The sequence below is a fragment of the Rattus norvegicus genome, chromosome 12, assembly GCF_021556685.1.
Source record: "Rattus norvegicus strain SHRSP/BbbUtx chromosome 12, alternate assembly SHRSP_T2T, whole genome shotgun sequence".
NCBI classification, from domain to species: domain Eukaryota; kingdom Metazoa; phylum Chordata; class Mammalia; order Rodentia; family Muridae; genus Rattus; species Rattus norvegicus.
Genome location: NC_141545.1, coordinates 33,699,728 through 33,711,948, shown reverse-complemented (window position 1 = coordinate 33,711,948; position 12,221 = coordinate 33,699,728). Strand labels below are relative to the sequence as shown.

General features: G+C 43.9%; 3 non-coding genes and 1 pseudogene across 3 annotated transcripts; 2 read left to right on the top strand and 2 right to left on the bottom strand.

Moving 5' to 3' along the window:
* Positions 1-3,835: 3,835 nt before the first annotated feature.
* Positions 3,836-3,923, bottom strand: LOC120096127 (small nucleolar RNA SNORA81). Its single transcript, XR_015635000.1, has one exon. It is a non-coding gene; the product is annotated as a small nucleolar RNA SNORA81 (small nucleolar RNA).
* Positions 3,924-6,676: 2,753 nt separating this feature from the next.
* On the bottom strand, positions 6,677-6,857 carry LOC120096125 (small nucleolar RNA SNORA81). Its single transcript, XR_015634998.1, has one exon. It is a non-coding gene; the product is annotated as a small nucleolar RNA SNORA81 (small nucleolar RNA).
* A 179-nt stretch (positions 6,858-7,036) lies between these two features.
* Rps9-ps15 (ribosomal protein S9, pseudogene 15) lies at positions 7,037-7,710 on the top strand (annotated as a pseudogene).
* A 2,495-nt stretch (positions 7,711-10,205) lies between these two features.
* On the top strand, positions 10,206-10,280 carry Trnat-agu12 (transfer RNA threonine (anticodon AGU) 12). The gene has a single exon. It is a non-coding gene; the product is annotated as a tRNA-Thr (tRNA).
* The last annotated feature ends 1,941 nt before the right edge of the window (positions 10,281-12,221 follow it).

The window sequence follows — 12,221 nt, the reverse complement described above, 5'->3', positions numbered from 1 at the left end:
AGGCAAAGAGGGAGCATTAGGACTCAGAGTCTCAGAGTTGAAGCATCTATACCCAAGTTCAAGACCTTTGTAGAACTGACAACCCTGGGCATAAAAGACCTGTCTCCTGGGCCTGTGCTCTGTCATTCCGGTCACAAATGCGGGTCACGTGTGCGTGTGTGTGTGTGTGTGTGTGTGTGTGTGTGTGTGTGTGTGTGTATGTATATATGATATATATGTATATGTATGTATGTATATCACATGTGGGTGTTTTGCCTGCACATATGTGTGTACCAGGTATGTGAAGTCCCCATGGAGCCCAGAAGAGGCCCTGAATTCCCTGAAACTAAAGTTACAGATAATTGTGAGTCACTCCGTAGGTGCTGGGAACTGAACCCAGGCCCTCTGAGAAGAACAGCCAATGCTATTAAACACGGAGCCGTTTCCGCAGTTCCATTCATCGTCTTATATTATGTACATATGAATTTGCAGGTGCACCTGCATTGTGTGAAAATCATGTGACGTCTGACTGGAGAAAACCAATGTTTTCTCCTTCTACCCTGTAAGCCCCAGGGACTGAACTTAGTCATCAGACTCGGTAGCAGCCATCTCAGAAGCCCCTCTGCCTTGTATTTTGGGATTGAGCCTGGAGTTCATCATTTCCACTAAAATGACGGCTTGGAGCACTCCAAAGATTCACCTCTCACTGTCTTCCCAGCTCGGGGGTTACAGATGCTTCGTGCCTCGCTTTTTACGTGGGTGCTGGGGATTCAAATCCAGACACCTCATGCTTGCCCAACCAGCACCTTAGCAACGGAGCCACCCCCCAGTCCAGTTTGTTTAAGCTATAAAATATGGGGCTGCTTTAAAGTAACTGAGCCCACTATTGCAAGTAAATCTGTGTTTTCTCAAACTGCAATCCCAGTTGGCAGCATAGAAACATTACCCATGCTTGACTACATTGATCTGATTCCGGGTTTTGCCTTTCCCTCCTCCCGGAAGCCCTTATATCCTTGTCCTTAATGAGGAAACTCTCCTCTCTTGTCCTTGTTCCTAATGAGCGAACTGTTCTAATCTCAACTCCTCTCACTAATGAGTAAATGTTAGGGCTTAGCAGGCTCCATTTTAGGCTAGGCACCCATCTTGATCCTCACCAGCCATCTGTTTCTGACTGTAGTCCCTAGAAGGTATGTCCCCAAGTAACCTTGACTCAGGGATCCCCACCCTATGGCTTTGTCTGTATACGTGTTAAAATATTTCTAACTGCTGGTGTTGCTTCTGTAACTTGCTTCTGCAGATTCCCAAAGACTGCTTTGAGTTGCTTCACCGAGTAATTTGGTAGAACACAACAGGTTTTACTTCCTTGCATAGACATTGAAGGTCTTCCCCTTTAAACGTCCTTCCCCATACTCTTCCAGCATGGCAATCTCGAATTTGGCCCAGAGACTGTTCATCGTGCTTGTAGGTAATCAATAAATCTGTTAATTATAATTGGACTTAGTCTACGGTCTTCTCCTATGGTTCACAAACTCCATAATATTTGGAGGCCCCAGCAAGGTTACTGAGAGAACTCAAACTCAGGGATAGGACCCTGACTAAGCAAGTCTAAAATGGGCCTGGGGATGCTGGACTGCAACCAACCCAATTTGCATATTGAAAGTAAGAATTTGCTAGCCAACAGGCTTCTGAAGCTTGGACCCATTAGTGACCCATTGTTCTGTCTTGGTGTTTAGACATTTGGAAAGGCAGAAGGTGAAATCTGATGGGATTCTAGACCCAGTCTCCAGTCCTTCTGATTTTAGCGTGTAAGTGGAGGTGGCCACCACATGTCTGAATTCATCTAGGGTTTTTTTGTTGTTGTTTTGTGTTGTACTGTTGTACTGTCTTTCTGTTGTTCTGTTTTCTGTTTATTTTTGTTTCAGGTTTTGTTGAAGAGATGGGAATCAAATGTCCCTGAGTTGCACACTATCATTTCAGGATTTTAGTGTGGTAACCTGCTCCTGACTGCTCTAAACTAGCTCCCCACTAAAGCTTGCTCTGCCTCTACCTCTGTCCCTCTCGTTGGCTTGCAGGACTCGGCTGTTTAAGTCCCACAGGTACTTCTCTACACCTTCCTGTTTGAAATCCTTTTCCCTCATTCTGCTTCTAAAAGATGTCTTCTATTTCCCAGCTGTTCCCAGAGCTCTGACCATGGAAATCTGCCTGTGACCACCCTCCCTCCCCAGAATTAAGCTGGGACAATATGGGCAGCCTGGGCCTGCAACCCTCCTGGACACCATAGGCCCTGAGTTCCACTGCCTGCTGCTTTCTGAGCTGCCTCACCTGGCCTGTACCCAGAATTTCTTATCTCCAAGCCTTCTTTGTATTCACCTTTCTCTGGTCTTTCCCTCAAATCACTGGGTTTAGTTTTGCATATATTAGGTGTTTTTTTGGTATGGTTATTGTTACAATATTGTTTTTTTTTCTTTTTCAGAGTTGAGGACCGAATCCAAGGCCTTGAGCTTGCTAGGCAAGCGCTCTACCACTGAGCAAAATCCCCAACCCCACGATATTGTTTTATTGTTGTACTTTATTAAAAAGCTGGCTTTGAAGTGGAGGTCTGGTCTCCCTCTTCCAACCCAAGCACAGTTGTTTGAAAACTTCCTAAAAAATCTTTGTCCCAGCTCATAAGGCCATCTGACTCTTGGACAAAGAGAGAAAACAAAACAGCCCAGGAAAAAGACACCATATATTTTTCAAAAGCCAAAATAGAAGCTCTCTGTACGTGAAGATTCGTGAACTTGTTGGATATGGTTAAAAATCTGTAGAACTGGGGGCTGGAGAGATGGCTCAGCGGTTAAGAGCACTGGCTGCTCTTCCAGAGGTCCTGAGTTCAATTCCCAGCAACCACATGGTGGCTCACAACCATCTGTAATGGGATGCTCTCTTCTGAAGTGTCTGAAGAGAACTACAGTGTACTAACATATAAATAAAAATTTAGGGGCTGGGGATTTAGCTCAGGGGCTGGGGATTTAGCTCAGTGGTAGAGTGCTTACCTAGGAAGCGCAAGGCCCTGGGTTCGGTCCCCAGCTCCGAAAAAAAGAACCAAAAAAAAAAATTTAAAAAAAAAATCTGTAGAACCTAAATCTACAAAGAGAACAAGACAACCTGATGCCGACCTTTTCTGAGTTCTTGTAGATGTGTGGTTTCTCTTCTTTCCAGTTTAATAACCTCTGGGCTGTGGATACTTATATTATCCTATAACTTAACGACGTTCTAAGATGACGAATACTTGAGCTTTTCAGGCTGTCTGCCTCCATCTACAGACACCACACAGATGGGTATAAAATAAAACAAACGCTTGTGCCTAAATCACTTGCTTCAATTATTTCTCGGCAATAACCCTAGATGTGCTTGCTTCAAAGAGTCAGAGTTGGGCTCGTTGAGATTTAATATTCCTGCAAAAGAAGGAGATAGGCAAGGTCAATGGACTGTCACTGAAGAAATGAAGTTTCATAGTTTCATAAATATGAGAAACAAAGTTGTAAAAACACAGTTTTGAGAAATACATCTGACATCAGGTTGCCTAATGTTATGACAAAGTTTTGGTGATCAAGATACTGAGTCAAGAATGACCAGTCCTCATTGACCAAGGCCAAGCTAATTAGGACAAAACAAAGATAACCATTCTCCGAAAGACACCCTACCCCTCCCTCTGGTAAATCCCAAGAACAACCACAAGATGTCATCCTGACCCTGCCGGACCACCCGGTCCCTGACACTCCCCCCCACACCCCCAAGGGACTTGCCAACTTAGTCCTTTCCCAGTGATTCTCCAAGGCCAGGTGTGGGGCTGGATGAGGAAAGTGACCAACTGAGCTAAGAATACTCTACTAGCATTATTACAAAAACCAAGACATAATCCTAGTTTCTGCAATTTTAGCACAGTGCTTATACAAGAAGGTGTGCCAGCCATTTCACAGCGTTGCTGTAACATGCCTGCCAGTCACTGACACTTAATATGAAGTGGCTCAGAGCAAGGACATGCTGACCATATCCCCTGTTTTGTTCTGAATGTTCAGTGTGTGGTTTGGTAACCTTAAGAAATTCCACAAAGCTTACATAGGATCCATGAAATCAAAGGACAGTATAAATTGTTACGTCTACAATGTCTTGGGTCAGAGCCAACCGTTGGGTGGCACTTCCTGCACCTACAAATGAACTCATTTTGTGTGTGTGTGTGTGTGTGTGTGTGTGTATGTGTGTGTGTGTTTCCTTTCTAAGCTGACAGAAAAAGTTATCTCTTGTCATAGGTCAGATAATTCTGAGCAGTGGTCTGCCCAGTATTAGGGTGTGTGTTCAAAAGGCCCCAGAGGACAGAAGTCTAAAGATTTATTTATTTAATGTATATGAGCACACTGTTGCTGTCTTCAGACACACCAGAAGAGGGCACCAGATCCCCTTTCAGATGGTTGTGAGCCACCATGTGGTTGCTGGGAATTGAACTCAGGACCCCTGGAAGAGCAGTCAGTGCTCTTAACCGCTGAGCCATCTCTCCAGCCAGAGGACAGAAGTCTAAAGTGCACTTGATAGGGCCTGGGGCTGTCAGACTGCAACCCACCCAACTTGCTTTTTTTTTCTTTTCTTTTTTTCAGAGCCGGGGACCGAACCCAGGGCCTTGTGCTTGCTAGGCAAGCGCTCTGCCACTGAGCTAAGTCCCCAACCCCCCTAACTTGCTTTTTGAAAGTAAGAATTGCTAGCCAACAGGCTTCTGAAGCTTGGACCCATTAGTGACCCATTGTTCTGTCTTGGTGTTTAGTTAGACATTTGGAAAGACAGAAGGTGAAATCTGATGGGATTCTAGACCCAGTCTCCAGTCCTTCTGATTTTAGTGTGTTTGTGGAGATGGCCACCACATGTCTGAATTCATCTAGGTTTTTTGTTGTTGTTTTGTGTTGTACTGTTGTACTGTCTTTCTGTTGTTCTCTGTTTTCTGTTTATTTTTGTTTCAGGTTTTGTTGAAGAGATGGGAATCAAATGTCCCTGAGTTGCACGCTACCATTTCAGGATTTTAGTGTGGTAACCTGCTCCTGACTAAACTAGCTCCCCACTGAAGCTTGCTCTGCCTCTGCCTCTGTCCCTCTCGTTGGCTTGCAGGACTCGGCTGCTTAAGTCCCACAGGTACTTCTCTACACCCTCCCGTTTGAAATTCTTTCCCCTCATTCTGCTTCTAAAGGATGTCTTTTTCCAGGTTGTTCTATCTCCCAGCTGTTCCCAGAGCTCTGACCATGGAAATCTGCCTGTGGCCACTCTCCCTCCCCAGAATTAAGCTGGGACAATATGGGCAGCCTGGGCCTGCAACCCTGCTGGACACCATAGGCCTTGAGTTCCACTGCCTGCTGCTTTCTGAGCTGCCTCACCTGGCCTGTACCCAGAATTTCTTATCTCCAAGCCTTCTTTGTATTCACCTTTCTCTGGTCTTTCCCTCAAATCACTGGGTTTAGTTTTGCATATATTAGGTGGTTTTTGGTATGGTTATTGTTACGATATTTTTTTTTTCTTTTTCAGAGTTGAGGACCGAACCCAGGGCCTTGAGCTTGCTAGGCAAGCGCTCTACCACTGAGCAAAATCCCCAACCCCACGATATTGTTTTATTGTTGTACTTTATTAAAAAGCTGGCTTTGAAGTGGAGGTCTGGTCTCCCTCTTCCAACCCAAGCATAATGGTTTGAAAACTTCCTACAAAATCTTTGTTCCAGCTCATAAGGCCATCTGACTCTTGGACAAAGAGAGAAAACAAAACTGCCCAGGAAAATACACCATATATTTTTCAAAAGCCAAAATATAAGTTCTCTGTACCTGAAAGTTTGTGAGCTTATTGGATATGGTTAAAAATCTGTAGAACAGGGGTTGGGGATTTAGCTCAGTGGCAGAGCGCTTGCCTAATAAGTGCAAGGCCCTGGGTTCGGTCCCCAGCTCCGAAAAAAAAGAAAAAAAATTGTAGAATAAAAATCTACAAAGAGAACGAGACAACCCATGCTGACCTTTTCTGAGTTCTTGTAGATGTGTGGTTTCTCTTCTTTCCAGTTTAATAACCTCTGGGCTGTGGATACTTATATTATCCTATAACTTAACGACGTTCTAAGATGACGAATACTTGAGCTTTTCAGGCTGTCTGCCTCCATCTACAGACACCACACAGATGGGTATAAAATAAAACAAACGCTTGTGTCCAATCACTTGTGTCAATTATTTCTCAACAATAACCCTAGATGTGCTTACTTCAAAGAGTCAGAGCTGGGCTCGTTGAGATTTAATATTCCTGCAAATGAAGGAGATAGGCAAGGTCAATGGACTGTCACCTAAGCTGCTTCCAGTCACTCCTACCAGATGGTTGTATGGGTTCAGCCCTAATAGGATGAAGCTTCAAGGTTTTCTGGAGAAACAAGGGGGTATCCAGACAAAAAACTGTTATGGTCTAGCCCACACCCCCCAACATAGCTGCAGCCATTTTGTTCCGTGCGTGCCAGCCATCTTTCTTTCTTTCTTTCTTTCTTTCTTTCTTTCTTTCTTTCTTTCTTTCTTCTTCTCCTTCTCCTTCTCCTTCTTCTTCTCCTCCTCTTCCTCCTTCTCCTCCTCCTTCTCCTCCTTCTTCTCATTGTCCTTCTCCTTCTCCTTCTCCTCCTTCTTCTCTTTCTCCTTCTCCTTCTTCTTCTTTGACTTATTGCCCCGAATCTTATGACAAAGGACACTGGACCTTAGGAAAGAGGTCCACCCAGTTTTTGGAACCCAGAGCAGTTAATTACTCTTCTTCTTGTGTGCAGTCTGCTAGCATTATTACAAAAACCAAGACATAATCCTAGTTTCTGCAATTTTAGCACAGTGCTTATACAAGAAGGTGTGCCAGCCATTTCACAGCGTTGCTGTAACATGCCTGCCAGTCACTGACACTTAATATGAAGTGGCTCAGAGCCAGGACGTGCTGACCATATCCCCTGTTTTGTTCTGAATGTTCTGTATGTGGTTTGGTAACCTTAAGAAATTCCACAAAGCAATGTTTCTCTTTGTCATGGGCCTGAGTTCGTAGGCGCAGCAGGCCTAGCCTAGTCAACATACCGGTCGCCAGAAGCTGGGTTTGTCGCAAAACCTATGTGACCCCACGGAGACCCTTTGAGAAATCGCGTCTCGACCAGGAGCTAAAGTTGATTGGAGAGTATGGACTCCGGAACAAACGTGAGGTGTGGAGGGTCAAATTTACCCTGGCGAAGGCTGCCCAGGAGCTGTTGACGCTGGTCGAGAAAGATCCTCGGCGTCTGTCTGAAGGCAACGCTCTGCCGAGATGACTTGTTTGGATTGGGGTGCTGGATGAGGGCAAGATGAAGCTGGATGACATTCTGGGCCTGAAGATTGAGGATTTCTTGGAGAGAAGGCTGCAGACCCGGGTCTTTAAGCTGGGCCTGGCCAAATCTATTCACCACACCCATGTGCTCATCCGCCAACGTCACATCAGGGTCGGCAAGCAGGTGGTGAACATCCCATCTTTCATTGTTCGCCTGGACTCTCAGAAGCACATTGACTTTTCCTTATGGTGGTGGCCGCCCAGGCAGAGTGAAGAGGAAGAATGCCAAGAAAGGCCAGGGTGGTGCTGGAGCTGGTGATGATGAGGAAGAGGATTAATTAATTAATACCTTGTTGCACTGGAGGATTGTCTAGTTTTCCAGTTAACAAATAAAACAGAATTGATACTTGAAAAAAAAAAGGAATTCCACAAAGCTTACATAGGATTCATGAAATCAAAGGTCAGTATAAATTGTTATGTCTCAAATGGCTTGGGTCAGAGCTGACCATTGGGCAGCACTTCCTGCACGTACATATGAACTCACTGTGTTTCTTTTCCTTTCTATGCTGACAGAAAAAGATATCTCTTGTTCCAAAGGTCTGTGTGGCAATCTCTGAAGCCCAGTGAAAGCTAAGAGGAAAGATGGAGTCCATCTATGCAACAATGAAGAAGCTGTTATATATGCCACACAGAGGCTTCAGATATTGTCTAAGATCTGCTCAGGAAAAATTGCTCACAACGGGAGGTAAACTTACTCGTTAGTGCTACTGCCTCATGTCATTTCAATTAAGAAAACTGTTTCCATAACAATTAGGATGGCTAACTGTAATTACAGATGTCTAACTCTTTGACCTCTCTCTCTTTCTAGGCTCTTTTTTTTTTTTTTAAGATTTATTTATTTATTATATACGAGTACACTGTCGCTGTCTTCAGACACACCAGAAGAGGGCATCGGACCTCATCACAGATAGTTGTGAGCCACCGTGTGGTTGCTGAGATTTGAACTCAGGACCTCTGGAAGAGCAGTCGGTGCTCTTAACCTCTGACCCATCTCTCCAGCCCTTCTTTGTTGCAGTAAATATAAAGAATAACCACAAGTCCTCACTCGCCAGCAACGTCGAGCCATTTGGCATTTGCAGGGTATATTCCTCTCAGGAGCAGGTGGTCCTAGGGCACCGTGCTCGCCAGGCTACCTCTAGCTAGTCTTTGGTGTCAACAGTGGCTGTCCTCCTGGCTCTCTGCAGCAGAGCTCTGCTCACATTCCCAGCCTCTGTCCCCTAGTGGTTATAGTCACAACTCCCAGCAACCTGTTAAAATCAAAACTGGAATAGCTTGCAATTTAGTCACCAGCATTATCTCAGCAATTTAATCTCGGTAAATTTACACTCCATAAAATGTCCACACAGTGAATTCAGAGTCAATCGATAATGATATAAACCTCCCACTTAAATAAGATAAATTGACCCATAAAAATCCATCCCTTAAGAAATATTCATAACTACCCGTTCCTTCTGAGTCACCTCAACAGGTAGGGCTTTCCTTAGGAACATGGCGATAGTGACAGTGTGGCAAGATACAATTAGTCAAGGATTTAGAGGCTTGAGATTGGCTCATGCCCTGTATATATGCTTATGCAATGTGCAAAAAACAAAAAAAAAAAAACAAAAACAAAAACAAAAACAAAAAAAAAACCCTGTCCTGCACCCTGAGAAAAAAGAAATATTCAAGCTACCTGTGGTCATTTAAGGCCACATGGATCTGGGTCGTTCTTCTCTGCCTCCGTCTTGGTTCATCTCCTTCTTTTCTTCTTTCCTCCCTTCAAAACTCTGTGCCTGTCTTACTTTTTCACTGCCCAGTCACAGGCCTTGCTTTAACCTGTGCCAGCCCTCACCGGCGTGAAGACACTTGTTGGTTCTTGTTTATCCGCATTGTTCCCTCATTCAAGGTCATGGATAGTCAAAACTCTTGATGAAATGTAAACTTTCTTTCTCTTGGGATCTGGAAAACCATTTCAGGAGGTGGGGGCAGGGGTGGGGCAGAGGAAAACCATAAAATTTCCAAGTTAACAATATTAATAATCAATAATCTATACACGGGTAATCTTAATTTACAATTATATGCTCATACATAATTTAAAATCAACTCTGGTCATCTCTGTTTTAGAATAAGTAGACAACAGATCCTTGGGATATGTAAGATTAGGTTAGATTTTTTTTTATATGATGATTTCTCTTTTGTTCTGAAAAATTTAAAAACCACATAGGTAAGGCAGGTGTTGATGGTACACGCCTTTGATCCCAGTACTCTGGGAGCACAGGCAGGCATGTGTCTGTGAGTTCGAGGCCAGTCTGGTGTACAGAATGAGTTCCAGGGCAGATAAATAATGTTTATAAACTTCTAGGGTCTACTTGGATTAAGAGTAACTGATTTAAAGATGTATGTCTAGCCTCCTCGTCTTTGGCAAACTCATTAAGTTTGAGCTATTTGGATAAACTGAGTCATACAAGAAACTATAATATTCTGTAATGGTGTGCCATAAAGAAATATAGTAAAATGAGTAGCTCATCTCTCTGTGGACTATATTTATGGTTTCATCAATTTCCTCATCTCTCTATGGGCTACATTTATGAGTTTTATTTTATCCTAAGAGACCTTCAATTCCAAAATTTAAAATGTTAAGGCCAAAAGTTAACAGGGATAAAAATTGTAACATCCTGGGCTGGAGAGATGGCTCAGTGGTTAAGAGCTCTGACTGCTCTTCCAGAGGTCCTGAGTTCAAGTCCCAGCAACCACATGGTGGCTCGCAACCATCTGTAATGAGATCTGATGCCCTCTTCTGGTGTGTCTGAAGACAGTGACAGTGTTCTCATACACATAAATAAATACATCTTTAAAAATTATTCTGTGGGGTTGGGGATTTAGCTCAGTGGTAGAGCGCTTGCCTAGTAAGCACAAGACCCTGGGTTCGATCCCCAGCTCCGAAAAAAAAAAGAAAGAAAAAAAATTATTCTAAAAAAATTGCAACATCCTAATCTTATTAAAGCTGCTAAATTCTTATAAAGTGTTAAGGATAATTAGGCCACTCAAGTTAATGTTGTCAACGTCTAGTGCGTTGGGGGCCCTGGGTATAATCGCACACCACTAGGACACAGGGGATGCAGAGCAAAGGCAGAAGCAACTGCACGCAGTTGCAAGCTTTATTAATCCTTATATAGATATGAATATGCATTACCTCAACTTCCATTTTGGCAAGATACCATGAGATCATTATTCCCACGAAACCAGGAACAACTGAGGCAAAACTAAACAAAGAAATATGACTAAACAAAGGCTTCTCAAAACAGTCACATAACAAATCACCCCTCTTCTTTTTTTTTAAAAAAGATTTATTTATTTATTATATATAAGCACACTGTAGCTGTCTTCAGATATACCAGAAGAGGGCATCGGATCTCTTTACAGATGGTTGTGAGCCACCATGTGGTTGCTGGGAATTGAACTCAGGACCTTTGGAAGAGTAGTCGGGTGCTCTTAACCACTGAGCCATCTCTCCAGCCTCCACCCCTCTTCTTATTATCAAAGTATACTCGCCATTACCAAGAGAGCATGAGAACCGCTTCCACAGAAACAGTACACAGCAGAACACAGTTTAAGGCCAAGCGAGAAAAACATTTTCTTCTCAAGGGCGGCATTCCAGCCCCTACTTGCACCTGTCACCAGTCCTTACTTGACCCTGCCTGGGAGCTGCTTCTCTATGCCTCCACAAATGTGCCAACATCTTATAAGTGATCCAATTCTTTAGGGCACTGGTGGCTCACATCTTCAATCCCAACACTCAGGAGGCAGAGGCAGGTGGATTTCTGATTTTAAGGCCAGCCTGGTCTACAGAGGAAGTTCTGGGACAGCCAGGGCTACATGGAGAAAACCTGTCTTGAAAAACTAAACAAACAAACAAGTAAAAAAGGCAAAACAAAACCAAAAGAGCGAAGAGAATAGGTCTGGGAATAAGCATTCGAAACATACCTAGAGGGACATGCTTCTACTGAGGTCCTGCCTCGGTATGGTCTATTCAGTGAGAACTCATGAATATACCAAGCCATTGTTCAAGTTAAATGCTTCTGTCATGTTCAGTCATCTCCCTAAAACTCACCAGCTGAGAGACTGGCCCACCGAGACAGGAAACTCACAGAGATCTGCCTGCCTTTGCTTCCCAAGTGTTGGAATTAAAGGTGTGCACCACCACATCTGGCTAGAGGACTTCTTTTTCTGAGACAGATTCTCACATACCCCAGACTGGCCAGGAAGTCGATGAGACCAGGATGACCTTAGGCCCATCCTTCTCGTTCTGTCCTGTGGACTGTTGGGATAGGAACCATGTGCCCGTATCTTGGTTTTAAGGCAGCTCAGAACACAGACGCAGCTGAGTCCGGTTCAGTTACGTGGAGGCTCACAACTGTCCATAGATCCAGTTCCAGGGGATCTGACACTCCCTTTTGGCCTCTGTGGGCGTCTGGCACAGACATACACGCAGGCAAAACACCCCGGGTACGTATTTTTGTAAAAGTTAAAAGTAAGTAATAAAAAAAACCCACAATTACTTATTTGGAAAGTTAACGCACTGGAAAAACAGCTGGCGAACTCCTGAAGGAGAGCTATCTTCGTCCAAGCTTCCAGATGCTCTTCCCGCCCATTGGTGTGTCGTTCTCACGTAACTGCATGTGGTCTTGGTGTTCGTGTGTGCTCTTCACTACCAAACTATAAAAATCAATTCATCCATTTTCCCTTTACCAACTTGTTTCCTAATTATTTTTCCTCTGTTGTGGGAAGGTTCCAAGGGCGGAAGGAAGAGTGGGAGATGAGTGGGATTGGGGTTTGTGATGGGAAAGTCACAAAGAATCAATAAAAAGTTAAAATGACGGAGAAGA